Below are 9,048 nucleotides of genomic sequence, written 5' to 3'. Positions count from 1 at the left end.
AATAGGAAAATACTTTTTGGAAGGTTTTTGTTTTGTTTTGTTTTGTTTTTTGTTTTGTGAAAAGCTCCCACGTCACGGCTATGAACTGTGGTCCAACACATCTGCTGGGCAAGTGAAGATGGCCTAAGTTTGAGGAAAGTGAAGGAAGTTTAAAATAGATCTGAGGGGCACCTGGGTGGCTCAGTCAGTTAAGCGGCTGCCTTCAGCTCAGGTCATGATCCCAGGGTCCTGGGATCGAGCCCCATGTGGGGCTCCCTACTCAGCGGGGAGTCTTCTTCTCCCTCTCCCACTGCCACTTCCCCTGCTAGTGCTTGTGCTGTCTCTCAAATAAAATTTTACATAAAATAGAATAGATCTGAGTAACAGGAGAGAATGTACTAAGGAAATAGTGACCTAACTCCATTTATTTTGTTCATGTTAGTAAGCCTGGGATAAGTATTTGTGGAATCAGTGAATGATTTCCAGGTTGTGCTGGGGCTGAATTTCTTGTGGCCTCAGTACTCTCAATTGTGAGTAGACTCAATTGTGAGGCGTGAGATTTAATCCAACAGTAATCAGTTACTTACAGAAAGGCATTTCTAGAAAAGGCAGAGAGACAACATTTTGCCAGACAGGAAGGATTGAAGGGGATTAGATGGGGCCCACTTGTACTGGAGCCTGTTTTTGTTTTTTTTTAATGGAATAGTTGATGCAATATCATTAGTTTCAGGTATACAACTCGATACTATGCTGTGCTCACCACAACTACAGCTACCATCTGTCACCAGATAACACTATTACAACACCATGGACTCTACTTCTTATGCTGTACTGGAGCTTTTTACATGTTGGTTACCTGATAAGCCATCAGTTCTACCGGAGAGTGAGGAAAGGAAGACAAGGCCTTGGTAGATAGGCGAGAAGTGGAAAATGAATGACGTGGAGTTGAAAAATAAACAGGGGACATATAAACTAGAAGGATGGGGGGATGAGGCAAAAGGACAGAATGTCAGACTATACTATTCCTGATGTCAAAAATATTCCCAGTAATAAGCTCTACAGAGGAGTGGTAACTGCACTGGATTGGCCATAAAGGACCCTAAAATGAGGTGATGTAGGAACTGGCAGGCTGTGTTATTGGCTGGTTTATCCAAATAGATGTTAGAGCCTCCAGTACCTCCTCACTTCTTCAGGTTCCCTGCCGTTGGCCCCATCCCACCTGTTGTCCCTCTCAGGGCCTCCACAGCATCAAAATCTGCATTCTTTCTGTGACCCTAACGTTCAGATACTGTATGGTCAATGATAACCCTGGACGAGAAGGTACAAGTGTGGTAGTGAAAGAGGTCGTAGACATCTGGTTTTTTGTTTTAGCACTGAACAGTCATGAGTCTGCCCAGAAGACTACCTCAGGTGCTCTCTAGGACACTCACCCCATTTTTGAGTCCCAGTCTCAAGTGGAGTTGCCTTCCCTCCAAAACCCTATTGTAAGTGTGCGTACGTGTGCAGTCGTGGCTGAAAAAAAGCATTCCATGGAGTTCCATGATAAGCCCCCAAATATCTGTACCCTGGTATGCAGTCGAGAACTCACCGCTGGTTCATAAGTTGCACATCTTCTGGAGAAGATCTACCATGGCTCCACTAAGGCCATGCATATGAGAGGTGGCACCTCCATCCTATCCATACTGAAAGCAATATCTTACATATTGCCATCAAGCATGGATGGAAGGAAGGCACCAAGATCGCCAAAGGGGATGCCATGCCCGACAGCCTGCAGATATTGTTTGAGTACTCAAGGAACAGCCCCATGCCTTTTTGGTATAAGGCATCAGTAGGCTGTGCTGTGCTCCAATCGGCCTCAAAGTGGTGGTGCCTGGATCAGACTGAGGAAGGAGGGGAGCAGGACAGGGTCAAGATAAGGGGATGAGTAGACATAAGCCTTTGTTCCACCAGCAAGGTCACTCTTTCAACTTTTCATTTCTTCAAAGGTGTCTTACCCTGGAAGGTGGTAGCTGCCTGGTCAACGTTCCTGCCACTAACAGCTAAGTGATGCTTTTGTTCTGCATTTGTTCTGCACAAAACGTCATCAGTCGGGCAGCCTGAAGAAATGCCCAGGGAAGGGGAGCGCTTCCAGTGGGAAACCTCACTGTCAAGTTTAACGTGACTCACATGACAGATTCTTAAGCAGCATCTATGCTGTTCTTCGACCCTACCCCAACCAGCCCAAGATCAACTGGGACAACACCCTCCCCCAAACACTCCCATTCAGAGTTCACCCACCTGTGGGATCCTCTGATCACTGACTTCTACATAATGATTAAGCTACTGTGTAGTAACAGTGAAGTAAAAACAGTGGCTTAATCATTATTTTCTGAAAACTATACCTGTGTTTGATCCTAGAACACTTGCTCTAAAGGGTATAAGACATTCAATGAGGGCAAAGGTGTGAGCTACTATACATTTTCAGTAAGGCTAAGCTAAAGGGCAGGAGACAGAGCCCATCTCCTCAAACTTCATCAGGAAATGGGCTTTGGGGGTCTTGGGGGGCACATGATATCTATTTCTCAAGAGCTCTGGGAGACTGGTCACCTTTTAGAAGCCAAAGGAAGCAATCAGTAACAGCTGAACTGAGTTACCTGAAACCCATGCCCCCAGTACAGTACACAGAACACACATTGCTATTATTAGAGAAATATTTATTGGAGAGAATCAATATGCTTCACAAGGGATTATTTTGGGGTGGGAAATATCCCCCCCTGGAAATTCTGGAGAAGGGTTTTCTGTCTAAATAGTAGAGGCAGATCTCTGAACACAGTGCCTTCAGCAGTGGTGAGAGTGGCCGGAGGCCCCTGGCCAGCTTGATGCCTGCAGGTGGCGTGTGGGTGGGGTGCAGGCTCCCTGTGGGGCGTGGATAGGGGATACTTGTTATGCAGTCGCTGCTCCTTAAATGCCACAGCTTTCTGGGGCTGTCTGTCCTTGTCTCTGATCTGTCTAATACTTCCAGTATGGCCTTGGCCAGCAAAGACAGCTTGTTGGTGGCAGGACTTGGTATTTTTCACCTTACAGGAGGGAGCCCTGTAGTTGAAAGGATACCCCTGGACAGGCTGTGCCTGGGCCTGCACTTGTGCTTCCTGCTGAGTTTTCCCATACTTGGTTGGGAAGGGAATGGGCTGTTGAGGGCAGGTGCTATCTATTGCATGCCAACGCCCCAGTTTCTCCTCTAGGAACTTCCCAACGTCTGTCCTGATTTTCTGAGCTTTGGTTGTCCCAGTAAAGGCAGTTCTACCTTTAAGTAGGCCTCTGCTTTCCACAGATGGTAGAGGGCTGCCCTTCCCCTGGGAGTCTTCTTGCCTCTTGCATTTTATCCCTGGATTAAGCCATTGCAAAAAATGCTTCATTTTTTTTCTGAAAAGGCTTTCAGAAGGAGGCTGACCCTTCTGGGAAAGGCTTTCAGGAGGCAGCTGACCCTTCTGTGACAGGGTCTGGGAAGGCTTGCTTCCCAGCTTTTCCTTCAATAGCACGTCCTGAGTAGGGAACCTCTTCTTCAATGCCACATCCTCAGTAGGGAAACTGTTCCTTTTAAGTTGGGATGTCCCCAGTCCTGCATCCCCTCCCCCAAGCTCTTGTGCCTTGGAGCCCAGAGGGCTCATGGTCACCGCAGCTGGTGGGAGATTCTTTTTCTGGCACTTCCTTAAGACATGCTTAGGGACCCAAGGCTCCTGCTGTTGTTCCATACTAATTCCTGTGTCCTCTGGATGGACATGCAGCACCTGAGAAGCTCCCATGTCCCCACTGGAGACACCCTGGGCATGAGTCAGTGAGGCCTTGGAAGTCAAACTATCTGAGGCAGGGGGCAGGCCAGTGCATTGGGCTTGGGCCCGGCTACGCTCTCTGTTTTCCAGTTTAAACTTTAACTCATACAACAGTTGTTCTTTAAGGTTTGAGGATTTAGGATCTTGGGGAATTGATGGGTTTGGTGGGGGGCTTTTAATGGGGATGGTAGTTTTGACTTTATTATCATTCACCTTTATGATTTGGGAGCTTACTGGCTTGCTGGCTGTCAAGATATTAGATTGTGATTGATGAGCATCAAGTTGCTTGGCCCTGAATATCTCCCTGGACACTGTGGGCATGACGACAGGTTCTAGATTCTTCTTTTTGCCCTGTTGCGTTCCTCCTCTATCTCTAGAATTTGCACTCTTATCCTTTGGCTCATGTCTGGCCCCAGCTTGCCTTGCAGGCAGCTTTGGGGGCCATCTGTTGCCTCTGGTGTCATGTTTGACAGGTGTAAGAGTCTGTGTGCCATCCTTAATCTTCTGAACATCCTCTACAAACTCATGTTTGATATCAGAGGGTGATTGCCTCGGAATTCTCTGTTCTTCCTTGCCCACAATTGAGGCGGCAGGGAGAGGATGATCCAGGATGGGGGCTGAATTTGCTGTTCCCACTTTGTCTCCATGGAGAGATTTAGAGCTGCCTCTAAGGGAGTTGAAGCCCCCAGGTTTGGAATTTACCTCAGAAATCAGGTTGGTTGAGGAGGAAAAGCTAGAATGGGATGTGTCTTTTATCAGTTTAAAGAGCTCTATGGATTCAAGGACCCTGGGGGGAAGGCCCCACATCACCCTCATACGAAACCTTTTAATATGGGCTTCCAGCATCTGTTGTGCACTAGATTTAATAAAGGGAAGCTCCTAGAAGGTATTCAGGGAGTAGTCCTGAACCTCTGATGGTGGCAAACTTCTCTGTTTTATTTCAGTGTGGGAGTTCTCAGAAAGAAGCGATATCTGCTTCATACTATGCCATGAATTATGCACAGTCCCGGGGAGCTGACCCTCATTGATTTCCTCAAACTTTTTGCTCAAATGTATTTTCAAGACATTTTCAAGTTGTCTCTGACCTAAAGTCTCCACAGACACTGTTGAGTTTTTCTCTGATGGGCTCCTAAGTTCTTTTTCAAAATCATACCCCATATCATTACCTGAAGAGCTCTCTGGGTCACTCAGCAGATAATCTTTTGGGCCATTCTCTGGGTTGTGTCCCTGATCCTTCTCCAGGTCACCGTTGTCCTTCTCCAGGTCATCGTCCTCCAGCTGAATCATTTCTGAGTCCCCCTCAGAGCTTTCAGATTCGCTCAATTTACTCTCACTCTTAGAGATCCTTGTGCGTCCACGATAGTGCTGCAAGTTAGGTGTCTCTGAAAAAATACTTGGACTCATCAGTGATAGAGACTTATAGATCCTGCGGGACAGGCCCCACCGGTGTTGGATGAGCCTCTTTCGAAGGTGACGCTCTAGTTTTGTTCGAAGCTCATCAGGGAGAGGAAACTGCCCAGGAAGGATAGAGATTGCAACACGGGCCTGGGAGGCCCGGTGATTAAGAGAAGGGTTAGGAGCTGAAGGACAGAAGTCCTCCTGGGATCTTTGGACAACAGCGGGTAAACCCCACACAGTTTCCTGTTTCTTCTGCAACACGTTCCATTCCAGATGTTGCATTTCAGTTGACAGGAGAGACTCTGATTCCTTCTCAGGTCTGTGAAAACGCACTCCACAGACCTTAATCTGGGTTAGAGGACCAGATGGCAGGATTGGGAGTGGGGACTGAAAGTGGGTCTAGGGCTGGGCCTGAGGGATAGGTAGGGGCTGGGGTTGGGGCTGGTTCTCAGGCAAGCACAGAGGAAGAGGATGGGGAACTACTGGGGATTCCTGCTCTGTGGAGGCATTCGAGATTCTGTTAAAAATAAAGATGGAGGAACAATTATCCAAGACACGGGCAGCAGAGAACAAGGACTCACTATGCAGAGTTGGGAGACCCCAGAAGAGCTGGATAGGGGTTTGCTGTAAATGGCCCTCCTTTAAGGTGGTTGTAGGATATGGGGGCTGCCGATGCACATGCAGCTCCTTTGATTGGTCTTTGCTGCTCCACAAAGGAAGGGAGACTGCCAAGTCATGTTTATCAGCAATTGTTTGTTTTGGAACAGAACCCTTTTTCATTTCCTTCCACATCCAGAAGTCACTCCTCTTTTGGACTTGTTTCTCAAGGAGTGCCAGGACCTCAGGGCTGAGAAGTGAGAGGTTAGCAGGCTCCACAAGCTTGGCTGCAGGGTCTCCCCTGGAAGAAGCCTCTGAAGAATGGAGGGCCAGCAACTCTTGATGGACATTATATGGAGTCAAGGTTGAAGGGAAGAAGTCTTTGGCATGAGTTTGCCATGAAGGGAAGTCTAAAATTGACAATCTGGAGGCATTAATGCCTGTGATTGTCGGGACATAAGTAGGCAACCCGCCAGAGCTATCTGGAGATGAGATCTCTGGAACAGGCTTCATTGAGATGGAAATCGATTTAGATTGAGTCATAGTTAAACTGCAGTCTGGTGGTGGTGAAACAGACAGGGTTGATGGTGCATTATGACAAGCAAAGATGGGATTCACCATCTGGGACAACTCCGGTAAGGGGTTGACATCTTGGGAAAGGGTAGAGTCCAGAGAGAAGATGGTATTTAGAGACAAAGTGGCCTCTGGATGGACAACAGGATCCACTGTCTGAGCATCATTTGGTGGGATTGGAGGAAAGGCAAGGGACTGGGGTGGGAAATTGTCCTTTGGGAATTCGGAATCCAAGGGAGGAAAAGACTCTGGTGGCAAAGAATCACCCGGTGGTGAGGGTGGAAAAAAGTCAGCCAAGGGGGTCACTGGGTTAGGTGAGAAGATGGAGGCAGGTGGTGGGGAAGGCTCAGGCAGAGAAGCTGATATTAGGTCTCCTGGAGGGACTGCTGAGGAGTCAGGGGAGAGAGTGAACGATGAGGAAGTCACAGGGGCTGTGGAAGCCAAGGGAGTAGCATCTTCCAGGGCCTGCGGGAACAGCAGCCGATTGATCTCAGCAGTTGTGCTATTACACACCTCACAGGAGGGGTCTGGACATAGCAGTTGACGAAAGTAGGTGGTATCATGATGCCGGCCTAGGGGGCTGCAGGAGACAGGAGGTACAAAGCTGCAGCCAGGACCAGAACAAGGGGAGGAGGACATGCTGGCCTGGCAAGAGGGAGGGGCCACCTGAAGCCTGCTGACCCCTCCCAATGCCCCACCTTTATGACTTCACAATGTACTCAGGAGCCTTCACCCCAATACCTGTTCCTATGGCTATCCCCTCCCATGGCTATAGCAGGCTGCACTGAATCCTACAATTGCATAAAACGTACTCTAAGAGGGATCAGGATAAAAGGGGAAAGACTGGTCACCTTCTTAAAACAGAGATCAGCTTCCGGGCTTCCTCCACTTCTCTCTGGGAGCATCTGTAGTCTGGGAAACCGGGAGAATGGGATATATGTAGTGAAAGTAGAAACATAGGTATTAATACAGGAGTCCCCTTCTGGGACACCCATGGGATATTAAGACTCTGAAAGCCCCTGGTTAGTATTCTTGCTTCATGGATAAAGTACTTTCATGTAAATTATCTCATGTGATACTCAGACCACCTCTGTGAAGCACAGAGATCAGTGGTTACCTCAGGGAAGGGTCCTGAGTATCCATGATGTCACAAGTCTTTCACAAATTCAGGAGACAGAAGTTCTGACTCTTGACATCTCACACAGCCACCTTCTGGGCGACACCCACTGCCCAGATCCATCACTGCTTCATGCTCAGGAAGAGTCAGAGCAGTGAATCTAAGGGTCTCAGGTTCTGACTGCTCTGAGGCCTCTGTTTTCTAAGAGGGATTGTGTCTAGCAGCTGACCTCCTCAGAGATCATGGGCCTGAGCCCTCATGGAAGGGACAGGAAGGGTCACCCTTGGAGAGCTCAGGTAGAATAGGCAGAACCTTACCTTTCAGAGTCCCACCTTTCCTCCTCCTCTTGGCTCTGCCCTGACGCTAGAACAAAAATAAAAGAATGAGGGGTTGGGACTCATCCCTCACTCTTAGAATGGAGACATTCTTTATCCAAGAATAGGACGACTTTATTTCAATTAATAGAACTTTGTGTTCCTTGCTTTTATCGATTTTTAAAGGTGATAAAATGTTTTCAATATTTCTTCAAAAAATTTAAAGGAGGATTTTATCTGGGAGGTCCACACTTGAGAGTCTCAGTCAGAAGTCCTTTGTTCAATGAGGACATAGAAAATGAAGTCTGGGCGCGCCTGGGTAGCACAGTCAGTTAGGCGTCGGCCTTCGGCTCAGGTCATGATCTCAAGGGTCCTGGGATCGAGTCCCATGTCAGGCTCCCTGCTCAGCGAGTCTGCTTGTCCCTCTCCCACTGCCTCTCCCCCTGCCTATGCTCTCTCTTGGGACGCCTGGGTGGCTCAGTCGGTTAAGCATCTGCCTTCGGCTCAGGTCATGCTCCCAGGGTCCTGGGATCGAACCCCACATTGGGCTCCCTGCTCAGCGGGGAGTCTGCTTCTCCCTCTCCCTCAGCGCCTCCCCCTGGCTTGTGCTCTCTCTCACACTCTCTAATAAATAAAATCTTAAAGGAAAAAAAAGAAAGAAAGAATATGAACTCCAACAGTCACATCTGTGCTCCCTCAGGTAGGACCCTGTATCCTAGGACATAGTTCAGACCCCAGTCTCTTCCCAGAGGCTCAGCACCATTCTCCTGATCAGCCCAACATGAAGGCTTGATCGAGTGATGCCTGACATGGGAATGTGACTTACGATCAAATGCTGGGAAATGTTCTCGTACAGATTCCATACTCTCTAAATAAGGACTACAGAATCCCTGTGTTTGGGATTTTACCCAAGACCTGCCACCACATCCAGACAGCCTGTGAGTTTGAAGTAGAAACCTTAGTCCTTCCTTAACCCTTAGCCCTTCCAGACCTCTTGTCCTAGAGAAGCGAATGTCTCTTCTCTTAGACTTCCCATTTTAGGTGTTTCTCTGACCCTACCAAACTCATTTTAAATTTTGGGATTAGGAGCTCAGTCAAGTTAAGCATCTGCCGTCAGCTCAGGTCATGATTCCAGGGTCCTGGGGATCAAGCCCCACATCAGGCTCTGTGCTCCACAGGGAGCCTTCTTCTCCCTCTCCCTCTGCTCCTTCTTCCCAACTTGGGCTCTGTCTTATTTATCAAATATATAAATAAAATCTTT

At 48.1% G+C, this 9,048-nt stretch overlaps 1 pseudogene; it reads right to left on the bottom strand.

Annotated features, from left to right (window-relative positions):
- Window positions 1-2,683: 2,683 nt before the first annotated feature.
- Window positions 2,684-7,196, bottom strand: LOC144382824 (spermatogenesis-associated protein 31D1 pseudogene; annotated as a pseudogene).
- Window positions 7,197-9,048: the final 1,852 nt, after the last annotated feature.

Source organism: Halichoerus grypus, chromosome 8, assembly GCF_964656455.1.
Source record: "Halichoerus grypus chromosome 8, mHalGry1.hap1.1, whole genome shotgun sequence".
In the NCBI taxonomy this organism is placed as follows: domain Eukaryota; kingdom Metazoa; phylum Chordata; class Mammalia; order Carnivora; family Phocidae; genus Halichoerus; species Halichoerus grypus.
Note: the sequence above shows the minus strand (reverse complement) of the source record. Positions and strands in the feature narration are given on the sequence as shown.